The sequence below is a fragment of the Petaurus breviceps genome, unplaced genomic scaffold (genome assembly GCF_028583685.1).
Source record: "Petaurus breviceps papuanus isolate PSGF00001 unplaced genomic scaffold, PetGlider_PUasm1.0 38, whole genome shotgun sequence".
Taxonomy (NCBI): domain Eukaryota; kingdom Metazoa; phylum Chordata; class Mammalia; order Diprotodontia; family Petauridae; genus Petaurus; species Petaurus breviceps.
The window spans coordinates 29,388,162-29,410,933 of NW_027186304.1; the positions used below are offsets into that span (position 1 = coordinate 29,388,162).

A 22,772-nucleotide genomic window follows, 5' to 3' on the forward strand; every position below is an offset into this window, starting at 1 on the left:
TTTCACATGTAGGCATTTTTACATTGTTGTCTTCTTCTGGGTTTGTATTTTGATCTTCCCTGTCATCATAGTAGCTTTGTGTGATCAGGGCTCTTTTCTGGTTTTTTTTTACTCATTTTTAGCCTATTTGATGACTTTTAAAGTTGAGTTCTGCTCCTCAGGCACAGGGGGGGCACTGTCCCAAGCTTCTTGTACTGTGGGCCAGTCAGTGGTTTGGTTACTAGTTTTCTTGGCCTGGGCCTGGGTCTCAAGCTGCTGGAAGCTTGCCCACTGTGTTAGGGTGGCCCAGCCTAGTCATGCCTATTGTGCTAGTGTTCTGGGCCTAGCAGTTTGCCTTTTGTTCTGGTACTGGAGGCCTCAAAGCTGACCTGCTGGGCCAGTGACCTGCTGAGCCAGGACCATGGGTCCTCAGTTGCTTATCTGTGCTGTGATTAAGAACTTCCTGTTGGCTTTCCTGGATACCTTATGTGTTTGGTTTCACTGCCTTTTTAATATAGTGATGCAGACCTTTCCTGAAGTCCTTCTAAGTCATCTTGATCTAGAAAATTGTTTCATTCCATCTTTTCTGTTGGCTCTCTCACTCCAGAATCCACTTAGAGGCTTGATTTAATCTTGTTTACAAGGGAAACTGCAGAGAGTTCCGGAAACTTGGTGATTTTTCTCCACTCTCTTGGCTTCTCCAAGTTCTTCTTTTCTTTCTTTCTTTTTTTCCTCTGTAAACATTTTTTTTTAATAAAAACAAATTCACAAATTTACATAGGATCACATACATGACTTAGTAATGGATTGAATTTCATATTTTAAAGCCAAGGCAGATTCACTTCTCTCCTTAAGCACTGTATGGCACATAACATTTCCTCAAGAGACTATGAATAAATGCATATGGTCAAGAGATTTGGTGGGGGAAATAGTGTGTACAGAGTTCTATGAGGAAAAACTATTCAAAGCCAATGTGAACTAGGATTCAGTAGAGGGCTTGCTCTCTAACAGAAAGTCTGGAGGAAGTAACATTGTATTTGATTCATTTGTCCTTCACATTTTACTGGTCTTAAAACATTTACATTCCAGTCCAAGGGGCTTTAGGGGAAAGGGTTCTAATTAGTGAAAATGATTATAAAATAGGGTCATTTTTTAAGTGCAAGTGACTGTCACCAGTGGTTCTTGCTGAACTCTCTTGTCCAAGAAGGGGGGCATTACGAGGCCTTACTGAACTGATCCTTCCTTTCCTCCACCAAATCAGGAGTTTTCCCAGATCTCACAGTCACTATATCTCAATGAGACAGCTCAGAATATAGCAGTTGGGAGCTTACAAACTAATGAGGAGAAACAGAGTTGCAGCCCCTGCCTTCATTACCTTTCTGAGAGGCATTAAAAATCCTGATACCAGTTTTCCTCTTCTGACTAAGTTTCTTGGATCCATCCAGTAAAAGGACTGTCTTCACCAGCCACCAAAACACTGCCCTATGGGCTCACTGGGGCCAGAGGACATGGTTGTTGCCCACAGGAAATAGCCTGGATGTTGGGGACAAGTGTCAGCAGGGTGTCCATCCAACTTGCATCCAGGGTCTTCAGTTCTGTGAAGACGATATAAATTCCACTCAATAACCTCTCCTGACCCATGCATGTCACTCTCCTCTTCCTTTAAATTGAAGTTGCTGGAGATAGGCTGGGTGCCTCGTTCATTAAGCAGATACCCTTTACCACTGATATCAGTCTGCTGCCACTCTGACTGTTCTACTAGCTTGATGATCTCCCCAGGTAGTTTTTCCTCTTTCTCATTTGTTGCATCAGAGCTGGAAGGCATTGGTGACACCTGGAAAGGGTGCGTGTCCTTTGTGTTATCAGGGATTATATCTAGTCCCAGAGTGTGTTGTTGACATCACAGAAGGATAGATTCAATGAGACCAAAGAACTTTACATCTCCATGTCCTGCTGCACATAAACTTGAGCTGTGTATCCACTGTGGTCATTGAGGAGAGTCAAGTACTAAGTCCATTCATTTGGGTATCAGTGCTGGATTATGCATGTGACTTTCTCTTGCTCTTGCTTCTGGAGTCTTTGGATGACTTGGACTTTCTCTCTTTCCACTGGTTCTTAGTTAGAGGTAGGAGCATCCAATACACTCTCACAGTTGAGCTGGTCTCATATCTGCTTCGGTCCTTCACTTCCTCTATGTCAGAGAGTCAATTCATGGCACATTGGAAATTGGCCTTCTATGTTTTAGGGTCTGGCTCCCTCTCCCCAGCTTTGTATCCACCTGTGTGAATGGCCCAGCTCCAAAAAAAGACAGGCATCCTTGTTGATGTCCCAGCTGTTCTTTGCTGCATGCTTCAAAGTTGTCTCTTCCTTGTCAGTCCAGGTCAGGCCTGGGATTTGAATGGAATTCTTCTGCATCTCTAGCCAGGGTCTCATGCATATTCTGGAAATGGGCATGTTGTCTGGTCAGGGGCCCATGCCACTGCTGCCTTAGAAGTCTTGCTTGGAAAACTGGAGTTTGCCTTGTCCCCACCCACCTAGTTCTGGGCTCACTGTTTCTTCTTGTGGGACAACCCCAGGGGCTTCAAGCAGGGAATGTTAATCTGGGAGTCCACTGGCCCTGCCCCAGGTGTCCCAAGTCATGTGTAGTCAGCATAGTCCATGGCACGGATTCTGCCCCTGGTTCTGCTCTTGGCCTCCTACCTCTCAGATGGCACCTTTCGCTTGACCCAGTTCTTTTCAAGGCATTCTGCTCTTCATTTGATTTTTGTGCTTCTTTTACCATTTGATCTATTCTGGTTTTTTTATGGTGTTATTTTCTTCATTTTTTTGTGTGTGTGCCTTTTTGCCAAACTGCCACCTCCTTTCTTGATTTTCTTGAATCATTCGCATTTCTCTTCCCAAGGTTTCCTCTATCTCTCTTACTTGATTTTTCTTTAATTCTTCCATGACATGAGACCAAGTCATATTTTTCTTTGAGGCTTTGGATGTAGCAGTTTTGATTTTGTTGTTTTCTTTTAAGTTTGTGTTTTGAGTTTCCCTGTTACTATGGTAACTTTCTATAGTCAGGATTTTTTATCTGCAATTTGCTCATTTTTCCAACGTATTTCTTGACTTCTATCTCTGTGCTAAAGTGTGGCTCTTCTTCCACAGTGGAGTGGGCACTGTCCCAAACTTCAGCTTTTCTTGTACAGCTATTTTCAGAGATAATTCTGGGGACCTGTAAGTTTTTTATTCTTCCAAGGTAGTATGATCTAGGGAGAGATATGTTTACTACTCTTCTGCCTTGTGTTCTGGTGTAGCCGCAAGCAATCTTTTCTGCCCTGGAACTTTTTGATCAGTCTCTCAGCTGCCCTGTGACTACAAGCTCTGGTTTTCTAGTGTTCCTTCTCACACTGGGACTGAGACCCAGGGACCCATATCCAAATATGTGCAATGCAACAGAGTCCTGCCCCTAGTGCCAGCAAAGCGACCCCTATAAACTTCTTCTGACCAGTTGTCCTACATCCTTACCATCTGTGACCTGAGAGTTCTGGAAACCACCACTGCTGCCACTGATTTAGTTACCCCAAAAACATATTCCTATTTTGCTGGGGTGCAACCTATGCTAGAATGCACACCACTCTCACCCAAGGTGACAGACCTTTCCTGTTGACTTTGGGATGGAAAATGTCACTCCTTTTTATGGGTTTTATGGGTTTTGCTATTCTAGAATTTATTTGGAGGCATAATTTAAGGTTTTTAAGAAGGGTTTGGGGGAGAGCCCAGGTAAGTCCCTGCCTTTCTTTGCCATTTTGGCTCCACCCCCTATCTCATAGTTTTTTAAGTGTGTTTTTTATAAGCAACAGGTAGTAGAGTTTTGTTTTTTATTTGTCTCTCTTTTTCATTTTATTTGATTGCTTCCTCAATTGAAATTTCACAGAACAATGCCAGCTATTGAATATGTCAGAGAAGATACTACCCCATATTAGGGAACCTCCTATATAATGTCCCTGATTATGCGGCCTACCACTATTCTAGACCCTTTCTTGGTAACCTTTTTCCCCATTTGTATCAAATCTCTTCTCCTAGGCCCATGCCTTTACCCTCCCCCAAGTGTCTATTGTCCAAAGAATTCCTACTCTCCTCTTGAGGTAGGGCAAATGGACTTTTCAAGCACCAAATTCCCCAGAACATACTCAGTTTAAGGTCTTTTACTCCCTTCACAGACCATTTCTCCTTACCCATAAGAGTTTTTCATTGAACACCCTCCCAGGATGCAAGAAAGGCCTTCTTCCTTTTTTTCCATTTTTGATCTTCCCCCCTTTTCCTTATCCAATCCCCTTCAGGATCTTCTTTTACTAAGACAAAAGGGGTTATCTTTTCTTTATTGCTGGCTCTTGATTTGACCTGGACATATCACACATTCTTCTATACTCCCTCAATCACTTCTCCTCCGCTTTGAATACCTTCTCATATTGAAATATAGTCACATAAAAAAAAACGTTGATTCATCTGTAAGCAGGGTGCCACCAGGTTTTGTCTATTATGTCCCTGGCTGCTTTTTCATTGTTATGTCCACTAAACTTTTGCCTTTATCCTATTTCCTTGTATGAACGTATATACTGCATTCTGAGCTCCACTGCTCTTCAGAACACATTATTCCATTCCCTCCTACATTTTCTGGTGGATACAGCATAATCTTGTGTTATTCAAATTTCCTTTCTGTTGTATTTGACAATCTTTCCCTTGATTGTTTGCTGAATTTATCATTTTTGCACTGAATAATAATAATAATAATGTAATTAGTAAAAGATTTGAAGTTTGAAATTTTGGTGGGTTTTTTTGAGGCAATCTTCTTCTTATTTTTTTTAAAGCAATTGGGGTTAAGTAACTTGCTCAAGGTTACACAGCCAGGAGTTTCTGGGTGGGTGCTAAGTGTCTGAGCCCAGATTTGAGCCCAGATCATCCCAACTCTGAGGCCGGTGCTCTTACTCACTGTGCTACCTGGCCATCCCAAGGCAATCTTCTTTCAATTGGCATTTCATTATCTGTGTTCAGAAATTCTGGACGGTTATATTTTTTTCTGCATTTTGGTGTTAAGTTTCTTTTTCCTGTTGTGTTCTTCTGGGAGACATATTATCCTTAGGTTGTTTCTACACATTCTGTCTTCAGGATCAGTATGTACTCGTCCTATAGTGAGCTTATTGTCATTTATTTTTGTTTTGCTTCTCTCCTTTTAGATTGTGTTTCACTGAACTTTTGCCTCCTTAATCTATTGTTCTCATAATTTTTTTTTTTTTGGTGAGACTTGCCACAGAAAAATCCAACTTATTATTCTATCCCTTATTTTTGCTGTACAGGTCATAAGTTCAGCTCATAATTCTCATTTCCCTTTATATCCACTTTGGAATAACATATTGTAGTTCCATATTTTCTTCAAATTTCACATGGTTCTGTGTCTTGTCCAGTATTGGATATTTTTCTTTTATTTTGTAGCATTTATTCATTGATATTTGAACTAATTTACTAGATCAGGAAACCATATTAGCTTCTTATGCTAGTATTTTCCCTGTTGCTTTGTTGGATTTTATGCAAGGTCTTTGGTCCTATGATGTTTGTCAAATTTAGTCCCTCCTCCCCCTTATTTTCCCTTATTGCTCCTTTTTTTTTTTTTTTTTTTTAAAGCAATCGGGGTTAAGTAACTTGCTCAAGGTTACACGGCCAGGTGTTTCTGGGTGGGTGCTAAGTGTCTGATCCCGGGATTCGATCTCCAGGTCTTCTCAACACTGGAGCCGGTGCTCTTACTCGCTGTGCTACCTGGCCGCCCCTGCTCCTTTTGTTTTATCCCAATGTCCTCTCCCACTCCCTCGGTTCCTTAGTTCTCTGACGTACTTGCACTCCACAGAGCTACAGAAGTGGTGCTATGAGATCATCTGCCCCCACATCAGCACTTACATTAAGGGGTTGTTTGCCCTAACATTAGCAGTCCAGAGCTTTATAGTACTGGTACTACATCATTTTCTGTCTTGGCATCTGTAGTTAAGAACTTTGTAGAACTGGTGCTATGGGATTGTCTGTCATGGTCCCCACAGGGCTTTTGGTCCAGAAGGGCTACCATCCTGCTGGCTGGTTGCAGCCTAAGCAAACTTCTGTAGCCTCAAAATTCCACAGGACTAAAAAGGGGGAGGGATAACTGAACTTCTATAGGAGTTAGAGAAGAGATAATGAGGGAGCTTCAGGTCTGTTCATGAGATTTTAAAACTTCTTTTGCATTCTGGATTTCCTAGGCGTTAGAGACCACTATAGATGCTTTGTTTTGGGTGCATAACTTTTGTTTTGAAGAGGTTTTGAGTTCATAGGGGTTCAGAGAAAATGTTTAGTCCTCCATATTGTTGCTCACATGACCCAGAAAAAAGTCCTGGCATATTAAGTGGCAGAAGGTTACATGAGAAAGTTAGGAGACTACAATTGACTACAACTAAAATATGAATTAATGGCAAAATGTAGCTTCTAAAAGAACTAACATTATATAAAGCTATATAAGTATTGTCTGCAATAGTCTAAATTTGAAGTATTATGTTCATTTAACAAATTCAGGAAATGTCATGGAAGAGGGTAAGGGCAATTTGAAATTATGCCATATGAAGTTCAGTTTCATGAATTTAGAATGAAGATGAGAAAATTTTGAAGGTTTCAAATATTTAAAAGGCTATAAAAGTAAGTAGAATTACATGTATGATATATGGCTCCAGAGGCCAGAACTGGATCAATGTGTAGATGTTCCAGGGGCAGAGTTCAACTCATCATAAGGAAAACTAGCTATTTCAAAATAACTGTTCCAAAATATCATCTATCTTATCAGTCCCTCATACTGGAAATGTTAGACACTAGATGCCATAGAGCAAATCCATGCATTAGAAAGCTGGTAAAAATATATGATGCCTAGGTTCCTTCTAATACTGAGCATCTATAGCTCTATAACTCTCAGTAACAGCCAAAATTTTTGGCTGTTTTTTACCTATACAATTAGAAAGCTGGACTACATTAAGCTTAAGTCTCCCTAATAATTCTAAAATTATTCTGTCATTCTGGAGTACACTAATTAATTGTGAAATATTTTGTTCATACCTTATCTAATTGCAAATATCATGTGTCACTCATGTGATTTTCTTTTTAAGTGCCCTCTTCAAAGTTCCCTCCAGAGATGATGCCATGGAGACCAGGTGGGCTAAAAGGAGTATGTTACACAGAATATCAATATCTTTAGGCACTTTTGTTCTTAGAAAAAACTTCTACAGATGAGCCAGATGACAAAGATGGAGAGATTAGAAAAAGAGCAGGGCCATGAACTGCAGCTAGTTCTGCTTGTTCTACTAAAGCAGCATGGGAAGAAGAAGGAAAGAATTGGCTGCTGCTCCACATCGAGTAATCTGTAAATATTTATAATGTGAAAACAACATATATCAATAAAATTTACTTTTTTTGACAAAAACAAAACAGGAAAAGAGAGTTGAGCTTCATAGCCAAGAAGACAATCTGAACAGAGCTAGAATGCCTAGATAAAAATTTTACTTTAGAAAAGGTCTGAAAATTACACCAAACCAAAGGATGATCAAGAAATGCAATGAGAAACTACAAAGTGACTTCTTCCACATGAAAATTGCACAGAAAGTCAGCCAGAATCCCATAGTCAGAAGGGAAGTTGGCTACCAGCAAGGCAAGTGCTAGCACAGGCTACAAATCTAAGCCTCCCAACATAACCAAAAACTGACCCAGAGAGAAGTATAGCCTGAAGGACTTTGTGTCCATAGGCTGCAAGAGTTGAAGGCTTAGCTTCTAAATCAGTACAACTGTAGGTGAAGACTAGGAGCTTCAGACTATCTTTCACTTAACAGTGTCAGACTTCACATAAGATAAGTAAGTAACATGGTGGTTTTTATCATACAGCTCTGGATTTTTATAAATCAGTATCTTCTCTCTAGTTTCATCATGTACAGAGTGATTGCATGGAGAAAAAATAGAGATATTCTATTTTAGGCTGATCAAAAAATATTTGGAAGCCCCAAGATGGGAGCCTTGGAAGTCCAAATGAGTTGTAGCAACAAGCATAGCATCACAGCACTCAGAGCAGGATTCTTCAGGTCTCAAATCAGAAAATAAAACTGGAGATATTAAATAAAAGATATAACCAAAAATATGGAATTGTTGTGGAGATAAGATTTGTCCCACTCCTCTCTGCTATAAAGTGAGTAATTCTGAAACAGCTGCAAGAAATGATTCAAAGGAAAAATGGATTTTTGACAAGGACCACATGAATAACTAGAAACTGTTAAGTGAGAAACAAATGATAAAACAAAATCCATGGAGAAAATAACTGGAAGGATAACAAATACCTTAGGGAAGAAGGATGTAAATATTATGCGAGTAAAATACTCTTAGAAAACTAAAATAGATCAAATAGAAGTCAATGTCTAAATGAAATAGCAAGAATAGAATAAAATCAAACGATTAGAAAAAATAGAAGAAAATGTAAGCTATCTAATATTAAAAAAAATCTCACTTGAAAAATAGGTAGTGGGAGATAATTTAAGAATCATGGATTAAAATGCCAAAGGATTACTTTGTAGAGTTAGAAAAATAATAACAAAATTCATGTGGAGGAGCAAAAAGGTCAAGGCTATCAAGGGAATCAAAGAAAAAAATGTGAAGGAAGGGGTTTAGCAGTATTAAATGTCAAACTATACTATAACTCAGCACTCACCAGAACAATTTGGTACTATATAAGAAACATAGCCATTGATCAATGGAATAGATTAGCTATGCAATAAATAAAATCAAATGAGCATAGTGGCCCAGTGTTTGATAAACCCAAAGAACCAAGCCATTTGGACAAAATCTCTCTATTTCACCAAAACTGCTGGAAAAACTACAAAACATTCTGTCAGAATATAGGCAAAGACCAGTATCTGACATCAAATACAAAGAAAAATTCAAAATGGGCATATGATTTAAATATGAAGGTAATATCATAAGCAAATTAGAGGAGCATGGAAAAAAATTCCTGTCAGATCTGTAGATAGGAAAGAGATCATGACTAAATAAGAGGTCTATAGGTGGTAAAATGGATAATTTTTATTACATAAATTTTTTAAAAAGATTTTTGCAAAAAGAAAACCAACAAAGCCAATATTAGTAGGAGATCAGGAAACTGGGGTGAAATTTTTGCAGTTTATCTAATAAAGGATTAATTTATTAAATATATACAGAACTGAGACAAATTTACAAAAATAAGCCACTATGAAGGCAGGGAAGACCAGTACACAAACTCAAATGAAGACAATAAAGTGAAAACAGCTACAAGCAAAGCCCCAAAGGAAAAACAAATGCTAATTGGAGACAAGCCCAAGAATAATACCTGGAAGAGTTAAGACAGACATAGGAGTGGTAGAGGAAAAAATAGGAAAAGAAATGAGAGTGATGCAAGGAAATTAGGAAAAGCAATTTTGTGGCTTGGTAAAAGATACACAAAAGCTCACTGAAGAAAAGAACTCCTTAAAAAGAGTTAGCCCAATAGAAAAAATCTACAAAAGTCACTGAAGAAAATAATTTTTTTTTAAATTTCAAATTGGGGAAGTAGAAGATAAAAACTCATTAAGAAAAATAAAATACCAAGAAACAAAAAACAAAGTCAAAAGAATGGGAAAAAAAGATATGAAATAGATGACTTCCAAGCATTCCTGATGAAAAGACTGGAGCTGAATAGAAAATTTGATATTCAAACATAAATGCATAAGACTCAAGAGAAGCATAAAAAGGTAAACATGAAAGAATAACCATGAGACTTAATAAGTTAAACTGTTTATATACCTATATGTGATGATAAGTGTAACTCCTATGAACTTCATCATTATTAGGGCACTTAGGAGTCTACATAGACAGAGGGCATGATTGTGAGTCAATTATGTTGGGATGAGCTCCCAAAAATAGGGATGGTAAAGGGGATGCAATGGGAAAGGGGGGAAAGAAGAGGTAGAATGGGAAAAATTTTCTCACATAAAAGTGACTTGCAAGGAAGAGCTTTTATAATGGAGGGGGAAATGGGATGGGCTGCGGTAATGGGCAATGCTTGAATCTCAGTCTAATTGGAATTAGTTCAAAGATGGTAGAACACACACACACACATACACACATACACACACACACTCAGTAGGGTATAGAAATCTATTTTACCTAGTAGGGAAATAGGAGGGGAAGGGAATGAAAGAAAGGGAGGGGTGATAAAAGGGAGGGCAGATTAAGAGAGACAATGGTCAAAAGCAAAGCAGTCTTTTGAAGAAGAACAGGATAAAAAGACAGAGAGAACAATAAACAGAAGAAAATAGGATAGAGGGAAATACACAATTTTCATAACAAGGAATGTCAATGGGATGAGCTCACCCAGAAAATGGAAGCAGACCATATAATGGATTAGAAATCAGAATTCAACAATATGTTGTTGTTTAAAAGAGACACATTTGAAACAGAAAGACACACATGATTAAAATAATGGACCAGAGCAGAATCTATTATGTTTCAACTAAAGTAAAGAAGGCAAGCGTATCAATTATGATCTCACACAAAGCAAAAGCAAAAACAGACTTAATTAAAAGAGGTAATCAGTAAAATTTTATTTTACTAAAAGGTATCATAAACAATCAAGTAATATAAAAAATTACAGTAAATTTCTCTGATAAAGAGCTTATCTCTCAAATATGTAGGGAATCAATTCAAATTTATAGTAAAAAAAAAAAAGGCCCTTTCCCCAATTGACAAATGGTCAAGTGATATAAACAGGCAGTATTCAAAAAAATAAATCAAAGTTATCTATATTCATATGAAAAATGCTATAAATCACTAATTGTTGGAGAAATGCAAATTAAAATACCTCTGAGATACCACTTCACACTTATTAAAAATGACAAATGCCAGAGGAGATGAGGGAAAGTAGGTATATTAATGAACTATTGGAGGATTTGTAAACTGGTTTACCCATTCTGGAAAGTAATTTGGAACTATATCCAAAGAGCTATAAATTTTTGCATACCCTTTAACTCAGCAATACCACTATTAACTCTATACCCCAAAAAGATTAAAGAAAAAGGAAAGGGACCTATATGTATAAAAATATTTATAGCAGCTCTTTTTTGTGGTGGCAAAGAATTGGACATTCAAGGGATGCTTATCAACTGGGGAATGGTTGAAAAAGATGTGACATATGATTGTGATAAAGCACTATTGTGCTATAAAAAATGCAAGAAAGGGAGTTTCAGGGGAAAAAAAAACCCTGAGAAAACCTATATGAACTGATGTGAAGTGAACAGAATGAGGACACTGTACATTATAAATAATATTATAATTAAGATCAACTGTGAAAGACTTAGTAATTCTGATCTATATAATGATCCAAGATAATTCCAAAGGATTCATTATTTTAAAAAAAGGTTATCTACTTCTGGAGAGAGAACTGATGAATTCTGACTGCAAACTAAAGTATAATTTTTTCACTTTTTTCATTTTTCTTGCTTTTTTGTTACATGGCTAATGCAAAAATAAGTTTTGCATGATTTTCTATGTATAATAGATAACATACTGCTTCCTTTCTCAGTGGGTAGGGAAGGGAGAGAACATGGAACTCAAATTTTTTAAAAAGAATGCCAAAAATGAATAATTTTTAAAAGCACTCTTTAGTCCTTTGTATTATTGATCTCATTATGTTATCTCCGATGGCATTAGTATTCTCCAGTGACACATATTATGTCCCCTCTCTTAGAATGTGCAGGCTTCATGTTTGTATAGTCTTTTCTTATTGTTCACTTGAATTTAAATTTTTATGTTTCTTTTGACTCCTCTATGTATATTTACAACTTCTGACTTTGTTTTATTTATCAGGAATTCTTGGAAATTCTCAAAATTCATTTTCTCCTGTAAGATTATACTCAGCTTTGATAGATAAAGATCTATCTTTTGCCTTATGATATTCCATAAAGGCAACTGCCTTTATTTCTGCTCCTTTAAAGTTGTAGCTGTTAAATCTTATGTGATCTCTGCAACTGCAAGTATTTCTTTTATGTCTGCTTCTCTTAATTTATGTTTGACCTGAAACTTATGGAATAGGGCTATGAAATTCCTGGGAGTTTTTGAGACTTTTTTTTTTCTGGAGGTAACAAGTGGATTTCTTTGATTTTTCTTTACACTCTTATTCTAATTGGTGTGAGTAGTTTTCATTCATGATTTCTTGAAACATGATATCCAGGCCCATCTTTTTTGGCACGACTTCAGGTTTCCCAGTGATTCTTAAATTATCTTTTACTGACCTATTTTCCAGGTCAATTGTTTTTTACTTTTATATTTTCTCCTTTTTTGGTCTTTTGATTTTGTTTTACATTTCTTCTTGACTCATGGCATCACTAACTTCTCTTTGGTCCATTCTATTTTTCAAGGAGTCTGTTCCTCAAATAAGTCATTGTTCTTGTGCTTAGCTGTTAATGTTCTTTCCAATTCTTTCCTCCAGAGCTCTCATTTAATTTACCATATTATTTGTTTTAAAAAGAAAATCAAACTTAATTTCTTCTGGGCATTTTATTTGACTTTATGACCAAACTGTGTTTTTATTTGAGACTGTGCTTACAGATGTTTTGGAGTTATTGTATTCTTCCATGTTTATTTCTTAGGCCTCCCAGGCTCTATGATAGTTCTTTATCGTGACAATCTTTTAAAAATTCGTTCTTCCAGGCTTACTTTCTGAATTGGGACTTTTTGTTAGAGTCTGACTCTTTATATTACTGGAGGAAATTTTGGACCCTTGTATGGTCATTATCTACCTGTTTCTAAATTTCTAGAGATAGATGCCTTATAGATAGCTATATTAATTTTTCTATCTATCTACTTGTCTATCTATCCATACACATATGTATGTATATATACATACATATATATACATATATATAGAGAGATGGATATAGGTATAAACATATGAATAGATATTTTAATATTCATTATCACAATTTTCTTCTGTACCTCAAAAAGATTAAAGAAAAAGGAAAGGGACCTATATGTATAAAAATATTTATAGCAGCTCTTTTTGTGGTGGCAAAGAATTGGACATTGAAGGGATGTTCATCAACTGCGGAATGGTTGAAAAAGATGTGACATATGATTGTGATAAAGTACTATTGTGCTGTGTTCTTCAAAATCAGAGGAACAGCTCAGACCATACAGCTGTAGTCTTTCAGCTGACTTTAGGCAGGCTGATCGAAGGCACATAAAAGCAATATTCTCCTGGCCTTAACTTCAAAGGCTACAAACCCTAGTTTGTGTCTAGGAAACAACGACTAGGCTTGTCCGTGGTTTGAAATCCAGTATATTGTTGCTGGACCAGCTTCTGTTTGCTATCTTAGAGGATCTATAGGCTTAATATTTAGTTTGCAGTCTTTGCTCTTGTTATTCAGCTACAGGCTGACCTGTGTGTTGTGAGCTTGAGAACTATGGGCCAGCTTCTTTTCTATAGACCCTGCCCTGATTACTGGTCTGTGGACTGAATCCAAGATACTGCTATGGTTCAGAATGTGGCCTATAGTAGCTGCACAAGTTACTCACCTCTGGGATGAATCCTTAATATTGCTCTCAGGGTCAGAGAGATAGAACTTCTGGCCCACATCTGGTTGAGGTCCATGTCCTGGTTGCTTGTCTGTGGGCTGAATCTGTGATCTTGAGTTTGAAAAATAAACTAGAGTGTTTTAACCCGGACTTCCCATTCATTACTCAGTCAGGTGTTTTCCTTTGATCTTTGTTGGAGTAATTAAAAAAAAGAGACTTGGGATGTACTGCATCCTGCTACTCCGACATATTTGCTGATCCCTCCAGCAATGTGTTAAATATTAAACTAAATTAAATAAATTTGTTAACCCAGCTTGATGGAATTAGAGGGCAGCCTTGTTATTTCTTTAAGAAATATGGACAAGTCTTTAATTAAATCAGAAGGAATTAGAGGTCAGCTAGCCAGATAGTTAGAAGGATTAAACAATCCCCCAGTGGTCCTTGAAAAAAATTCAAGACCCACTCAGTAGAAGCTGGAAACTACTCTGAGAAGTGTAACCTCTGGTGGCAGAGAAAAGAATCACTTATAAGTAAAGAACTCTACTTAAGGGCAAAGATCCCTCTTTGTCCTTCCACTTGTAGCTCTACCCAAAGGCAGTAGGGATAGGGGAAAGGGGATTTCTCTCTCCTTCCTTTGTCATCAGTCATGGTACTTTTCAGCAAAACTACTCTGGTAATGTCACAGTGGGTAGAGTGCTAGGCCCTAAGGCAGGATTACTTGAGTTCAAATCCAAACTGAGACATTTACTAGCTATGTGATCCTGGGCAAGTCACTTAACCCTGTTTGCCTCAGTTTCCTCATCTGTAAAATGAGTTGGAGAAGGACATGGCAAACCACTCTAGTATCTTTGCCAAGAAAACCTCAAATGCTGTCACAAAAGTCAGACACAACTGAACAATAGCTCTGCTAGCAGGAAATGATATGCACTGCAAAGAGTTGACTCAAAGACAGTCAAGGCAGGAGTGACCTCTAGCAGCAAAGAAGAGAGCCAGCTTTGTATTCAAAAAAGAATTATCTAGGCCTCTCCTTTAATCTGCAAATATTTGAACTTGAATCATACTAATCTGTAAACATGAACGTGGACTTAGGAAGTCCTAAATTCAAATCTTTCCCAGGTCTATACTAGCTGCATGAACCTGGATAAGTCCCTTAAGTTATAGATTGTTAGGTTGTCAAGATATTCCTGTTTGCAAATATGATGATTACTTCAAGCTTTAGAACATTGCATAGCCTCTTAAAAAAACATTCATAATTACTTAAAGTGTTTGGTTTAACTATATACCCAGGGAAAATGAAGTGGATGCAGAATGTCCATTAACCAGATTATTTTATGCAGTTGAATGGCAAACCATAAGAGCTCACTAATCAGTACTTTTACAGACACTACAAATAATAAATGATTCAGACCCCAAATTAAACAGAAGGATAAGAGTGGGTTGGGTTTTATTTTGAAAATCACAAAGTTCCATTAATGATCTTAAAAAATTTCCTGAAACAAAGTCCTATGTTTTGATTAACAAAAATTCTACTGGTGTGGTATTCTTATTTAGTTGTGAATCATAATGCACTATAGTCTTCATAGAATTAAAAAATTAGCATCGTTTAGAGAGGAATAGAGAGGCACATGTTGTGTTTACAATAAAACAAATAAGAAAATATGAAAAGAGACAAGAAAAAAGAATATGCTAAAATATGATTGAGAGAGAAGATAGGCAAGAATGTGGGAAATTTTTCACTATTTTAGGTATAGTTGTAAAGAACTTAGGGGAAGACATGAATGAAAGTCACAGGAAGCAAGCAGGTATGGAGAGGACATGATCTTCATTTTTGGAGGAAATAACCACATTGATGCGATGACAGATCCATTTGATTACATGACTATTTTACGTCTCTGCATTTATTAGAGGAGATATTACCTAATTTGACCTGAGATGGCATTAGTTTAAGTATAAGAAAATGTTATTAAAACATTTGGGCTCTCTGTTAAACAATGATGAAAGTTTGCCCTCAGTACATTCGGTATTTTTTCATCACTTCACAGAATCTTATGAAAAGAAAAAAAAAAACAAAAGAAAAAATAAATGACTCTGCCAAATTTCAAGAAATAGAGATTATTTATTTGAGCCATATTTTATGGAAGATGCTTTTCACTTCTGCTTAGTTTTATGTGAGAGCTTATTTCTCTAAAAGGACAGTTCTCCAAATATTCATAATCAGATCCTACCCTAACCAAATGTTAAACCCTTAAAACTATATAGACTCACACAGCTTAATGTTTGGGAGGGTTTTTTTTTTTTGCACAATTACATAAAGAAGATTATATAAATTTTGACATGAGGTCATCCCTTGGGACTGCAGAACAAAAAGGTACACACACATACACACTCTCGGTACCCATTCTCTTTAGAAAAGGAACAGGAGGGGGGACCCTATGCTCTAAATTATCACTCAGGATATACAGTTCTAGGCTCAAATTTGGAACTCTCAAAATATTCATTTGAGTGCTTTTCTGACCTTGACCCACATCCCATCTCTCTCTCTCTCTCTGTCTCTCTGTCTCTCTCTGTCTCTGTCTCTGTCTCTCTCTCTCCCTTTCCCTCTCCCTCCCCTCTTTTCTTTCTCTTCATAAATTTCAATTTTCTCCTTCCAAACATTTCAGGGTCTCCTGCAATAATTTTTTTTTCTCTCATTGTCTTTTGCTGCTTTCTCCTATTTTCAGAGAGTGGTCAAAAGGCACAGACCTATGCTATAGAGTTTGGAATCATCTTCAGATTCATATTTATATATGCAATGTCTGAGGTAAGATGAAAAGAAAAAGGTATATTCAGCATGGTTATTGATATGCCTGGGTCAGTGCATTTCCCTTTACAGAGTGTGTCTTGGGAAATTGCAATTACCGGCTCTCTAAAATTTCTACTGGGAAGAAGAGAATGGAAAAGCAAATCTATGCTGGTCAAATCGATCTCCAAGAATAAAACGTGAGGAAGAAAACAAACTTGATTTACCCTCCCTCCTGATACCCACCCCCTCCAAAAAGTTGAGTACTTGAAGTCAAGAAGTCAGTAGGCTGTAGAGCCGAAGGTATCTTAGCAGTCCACTCCCCTCATTTTACGAATGAGTATATTGACACCCAAGGAAGTAAAGTGATTTGCCCAAGGTCATAGAGGTAGTATGTAACACACTCGTGATTCAAACCTAGATCCTCTGATTCCAAAGCCATTTCTCTTTCCACAAGAGGACACTGCCTCTATGACAAGAGAGAATGTACTGGGGCAGAGGGAGATGTCCTAATAAGCAGCAGCCAGGACACTGCTTCTTGGAGAGGCTTTGCATTCTCTAACAGGTTCCAGGGACAGGTGGCAAATCCCAGCTGCTTCTGGCAAACCTGATCCCTTCGGACGGGTATGGATTCACTCGTACCTGAAGGCAGGGGGCTAGACAAAATGACCTCTCAAGGTCCTGCCCGGCTCTAAGGATTCCCTGACCACACAGCGAGAGAAGAAAGCTCTCGGGGAGACACCGGGTTTCTCCTGCCGGGTCCTCCCACCCTCCTCCACCCTCTTCGCGCGTGTCTGGGCTAGGGCCAGGTACTAGTGGTCACAGCTATAGTAGCGCAGGGTGGGGGCCGCTTGGCTGGCTGCCGCCTCCCGCTCCGGTGGTTGGGCGGAGGAAGCGCGGGACTCCTCCTCCCCACCGTATTAACATGCACCCAGGGGCGGGTGACCAGCTCTCAGCCTCTCTGCCTCAGCTCGCCTCTTCCCGGCGCTCAGCCTCGGAGCCAGAGGCGAGCGCAACATTGTAGCAGGCATAGCGCGCCTCACTCGGCCAGACATCTCTTCTGGGAGACCTTCAGCCCCGAGGGGATTACAGGGAACAGCAGCAGCGGCAGCCGCCGCCTCCGGCACCTCCTCCTCTGCCCTTCTCTCGGGTCTCCCTATCCCGCTCTCTCTGAACCTGTCCCGGCTTCGCAGGCACCTTATTCTCATCTTCCCTGAAGGGCTCGGCACCGACGAGCGGACTGCGGGCAGCTGAAAGGTAACGGCGGGGCTGAGCCACTGAGCTGCTTACGCCGCTGAGAAGCCTGGGCGGGCGCCGGCAGCCGCGGAGCTGCCCCCGCCACGCGCTGAGGCTTCTTTCCCTCCACTCCACTGGGCTGGCTCCCCTTCCTTCCCTTTCCCAGTGGTTGCGGGAAGGGAGTTCCCTTGCCTTAGCCACCAGCGCCCGCTCCCTCGCTTCCCTTCACCTTTCCTCGCCCTCAGTGCGTCCCCCTGCCCCTCTGAGGAACTGCGGGAGAGGAGACACCAGGTCCCTTTCCCTGGGAATGTGTCGCCAGCCTACTTCCCCTCGACCACCCCCAGCTCTGGACAGATTGCTACTTGACTTGACCGTGTCAGGAATGTAGTAATCTTGGGGGAGGGGGAGGGGAAGATAGCTTCGACTCTCTTCCATACCTCCAAACCAAAATTCACACACCCACCCACCTACCCACGCACTCACTCACTCGACAATGCACCTTGCAGGGGAAGGAGCGAGCTAGAGATGAACTGGTGACAATACCTGGCAGGCTCCTGAGTCCATTAGAAAAGAAGTTGTTTCACATGCTTTTTTCGGGTGGCATTTTGTCTATTCTAGTGGAGAAAGAAGTCCCTGGTGTGTGTGTGTGTGGGGGGGGGGGGGGGGGGGCGGGAGGGAGAAAGGAGAGGGCTTTAGAGTCATCCCCTGCTAAAGCCCTGATTTGGCTGAATCCCGTGGACCCAAGATCAGACCCTGTATTCAGGAAGTCAGGCGAGCAAATTGAATAAGCGGGGCTGGAACTGGAATCAAACAGTGACCTCTCGTCGGGGCTCTGGGATGTAACAAATTGCACTTTCATTGAGTGGCGGCTGCAGCTGCTGGAGAGACCTTTTCTCAGGGGGAATGGGAACGAGATGAAGACCCTGTATTCAGCACCCTGCGCTGCTACATTTATATTCTTCCTGGAAGTAGAAATCTCTGTGCTTCATTAAGAAAGGGTAATGGAAAGAAAGCCCTGGGAACGCTGAGCAGACTCCAGTACCTGCTATTGCATTTGTTTAGATGCTGAAGAGGTTCTGTTCAGGAGGAGCTCTGCTCATCTGTTTCCTGGCTAGTCGTAGAGCACAAACCCGCCTCCATAGTCCTGCTGGCGCTTGTATTGTAGGTTAGTGGGATTTCGCTATTGGGGGGCGGGGGCCTCAATTTTGGGAATGGGAAGCTGGCTAGTGTTACCTTATTGGGGGGAGGGGGCGGGAGGATGAAACTAAGGGAGATTCCCTCACCACTTTTTTCAAAGTGAGTAAAGATGTCTGGATGTTGGGAAAAGATGTACAACCTTCCTTCCCCCCTTCAATCTTACCCCCCCCCCCATCACATCCAACGAGCAACAAAGGTTAAGTTCTGCCATGAAGAACAGTGAAAGATATAAGATAAAAACGAACCAATTGAAATGCAGATCTTTAGATCTTTTGTTCTTATTGGATTTTTCTGGGTTGTTATAGGACTGCCCACCCAGAAGGAAATGTTAAGTTGCAATCTTCGACAAAGTGGAAAGGGGGTAGAAGTGCTCAATAAATATTTCTTGAATTGAAATGATTATGACATCTTGCAAGGTCATTTTATTATAAGTTAGCCTAGTTGGTTTATTTAATGGGGATATAATTTATAGCAGCACTTCCATTTAAGGAAGAAACTTTCAATTCTTGTGTGTTATATTCAATACTTTTATGCAGTTTTGCAGGTTTAGTAAAAATCTGCAGCTAAACTTAATTGGTGTTATTAAATAGGAATGGCCTGAAGGTAAAGACCTGGTGATATGCATAGTATTTCCATATGTAAAAGAGTAAACATTTTTTCATTAATGTGCCTCAGACTGTTTTTTTTTTAAGTTCTTAATTATAAATGGAACTTGAAAGTGTTTATTACAGAAGCAAATACAGTTTTTAAAATATAACTTAAGTTGGAAAAGCTAATTTAGGATGTAACTTTCAGGATAGGATAGTTTACAGAAATCTGTTGTCACTCAGAAATAAGTTTTGGTAATTTAGCCAAACTGTACAATCAGTGAAACTATTATCTTGAACCATATTTAGTTTAAAAAAAAAAAGATTGATGGGATCATTTACTTGTAGGAAAATAGAGAACAACTTTCTTTCTTTTTCAGAAAGTATTTGAATGCATGCTTGGTTTAAGGGTAGTTCTGGCATTGCTGTATTTTAATCCTAAATTTTAAATTTACTGGCTACTCCAAGAACATATGCTTTTAGTATAAAACTGATAGAGAAGTTGTAAAGTTAGTATCTTGACAAAGCTCTCCAAATTTTTTTTTACTGTGTAGATGCCTTATTTTAGGAATCAAACATAAATTGTTCTGTGTGAGGAATTTTCTCATTTTGTCTTCTTTCTCCCCCCCTTCAACACAAATATTTGACAATGAGTACCAAAAATTGAGGGGGGGGGGAAGTATGATCAATGACTAATGCAAACAAATAGAAATACTACCTCCTCTTCCAAAAAAAAAAATGTTTCAGAAAACATCACTGAAAATATCAACAACTGTATTGCTCTACTTTTTATGTCATTCAGAGCAGAAGTGTTGAATCAGCTTTAAATAGAAGCCAGTATAAATTTTGCTTCAGGTATTATCTGTTCTGGTATATCAGAAATGCTTTGTTATACTATTCAGATTTTTCTTTTTTCTTTTTTTTCTGGATTGGATGCAACAGAAAAAACAAGTGACTAAAGGTCTAAGATGTTAATGTGTGTCAGTGCCTCATTCAAAATGTAATCCAGAACCATATTCTCTGAATAGCAACCCCATTTGAAAACTCACATTCAGTGTTTTTCTCTTAGTTTTGATTGATAGGCATAATGCCATTCAAATTATGATGCCATTTTAAGAAACAAGATTTGAACCTTCATAATGATGCAACTTTTAATATTCACATGCAAAATTCTATTGCCTTGTAGCTTCTATGATATTAATAACATTCAAGATTATGATAGGTTCTTATCTAAGTAAGAATAACAATAATAATAGCAACAACAACAATAAGCTAACATTTAGTTAGCACCTATTATATGCCAGGTATTATGCTAAGCACTTTAAAAATACTATCTTATTTGATCCTTACAACAATCCTAGATAGTAGAGGCTGTTATTATGCCCATTTTATAGTTGAAGAAACAGGTCCTGACTTGACCGAGATCCCACATTTAGTTAAATGTTTGAGCCCAAATTTGAATTCGGGTCTTCCTCACTCAAACTCAATGCTTTATGCACTGCACCACCAGATCAGCAAATGTTTTACCCTTCTTTAGAAGAACATCTTTCTTCATTAAGGAAGGAAACATCCTTTCTGAGGCAGGCATCCAGTTGGAAGATATGTGAAGATTCCATCTCTATAGAAACCACACTTGCCTTTACTTCTCTCACTTTAAGTAGAAAGCAGAACCTCACTCCAGATTACTTCCTTTCTCTTTTTCTGCCCTTCATCCTTTCTTGAGCTTGAGACCATCATTGATGAACTCTCTCATTCTCTGCTATGATAGCATGGCTGTTATAAAAGGACTTTTCTGAAATATTCCAAAGTTTATGTCCAGTTGTGTTCTCTCCTTTGTGTTTATTTTGATTTTGTTAGTTTTAATGATCCTTCATGTAAGAAGGATTTTCTTTTCAAGAATTTTTAGGGAAACTTCATGGTTTCAAACCCTAACTTGGTAGTGTATGATTGCTCTGTGTATGCACTGTGTGTGTCCTTCAATGCTTTTCATCATGCCTCCTTGTCATGTCCCTAAGTGCTAACCATGGCACTTTCCATATTGGAAGGCAGAGGAAAGCTAGAAAGATTTTCTCCCTTTTCTCACTTGATGGATTTTTTAGGGAACCTGTCACCTTCTAATGTAGGCGTAATCCTGAGGCTGCTCATTGAAGATTACTTTGTTGTGATTGGCTATATCCAATCTGAAGATGTCAAAGATCATGACTGCTTCTAGGAAGTTCCAACGTTATAAAGAAGCTGTTAATTATATCAGGGAGAATTCAAATTACTCTTCTGGATCCATGCATCTCTTATTTAACCTGCATTTAATACCATACCCTTGGAGGCAGATCATTCATTTTACGAGGGCCTTCTTTTTCTTCTTAGACTGTATATAGCTCCAAGGGACCTTAGAGATCTGGGCTTCCCCTGTTGTTTTATTTCTTAGGAATCCCAGGCCTGAACAGATAGTTACTTCAAAAATACAATGCTTAGAACCCTATTGGCCTTTTGAATACCTACTTGATTAGTTTCTATAAAACACCCAACAGTATATAAAGCACTCAAAATACCATCACCCCCATGTTTGCTCTCTCACTCTCTCTCTCCCTCTCTTCTCAATCTAGTGCTTAGCAAAGGGCCTCTGTCATATTAGACACTTAATAAATGCCTGTTGACTTGACTTGTTTACTTTTGATATTTTACTGGTAATTCTGTCTTCTACCTGCATAAAAACAGTAACACAAAAACAACAACTAAGTCACTGACTTTTGCATGAAGGAGATTAGATTGCTGCCAATCTTTGCCAAGTTCTTGTGCTACTGAAGTGAGTAGAGGTCTTGTTGAAGTTTTGGATAAGAAACTGGAAAAGGAGAATCTGTGCTATGAGTTGTTTATCTCTCTGGCCTATGAAGCCAAGTTCCTGCACAAGGAAGTTTAAGAGAAGATTTCAATGGTTCCCTGAGGCTTCTTGTGGGAAGGTCTCTCTGGGCATTTTTCCAACTCTACTGTCTTACTCTGTGACATGGTTTTGGCTAATTTGAAAACATCTGCTAGAGTAACTTCCTTTTTAATACAACAACCAGACATCATTTGTAGGTACATAATAGAAGAACAGATATTAATGCTGGTATAACCTCATCAGAATACCCTTTGCTCAGAGTTTTTCATTTCAACCTCAATGGAAATTCTTTCCTATTGTGAAATGTGTTTCTGATCTAAATATTTCCTTTTAAGTCTCTTTAAGATTTCTTTTAAAAGCACACACTGTTAGTTTCAGGCAAAGGGGCATTTCAGACCTTTGTTAGACTTTGCAAACAGTTCTTCACTATGATTCATCATAATATACTGGCACTAAAAAAAGGCAATTTCACCTGCTTCTAAGTCCTTTTACTTCATAAACC

At 38.7% G+C, this 22,772-nt stretch overlaps 1 protein-coding gene and 1 pseudogene across 2 annotated transcripts in view; one reads left to right on the forward strand and one right to left on the reverse strand.

Moving 5' to 3' along the window:
- Positions 1-1,436: 1,436 nt before the first annotated feature.
- On the reverse strand, positions 1,437-2,433 carry LOC138170036 (interferon regulatory factor 1-like; annotated as a pseudogene).
- Positions 2,434-17,308: 14,875 nt separating this feature from the next.
- The window catches only part of DLGAP1 (DLG associated protein 1), a 1,177,715-nt gene continuing 1,172,251 nt past the window's right edge, over positions 17,309-22,772 (forward strand). For both annotated transcript variants that reach the window (XM_069099693.1, XM_069099694.1), the window contains exon 1: positions 17,309-17,629. The gene's annotated coding sequence lies outside the window, so the exon portion shown is untranslated. The remainder of the gene's footprint in view (positions 17,630-22,772) is intronic.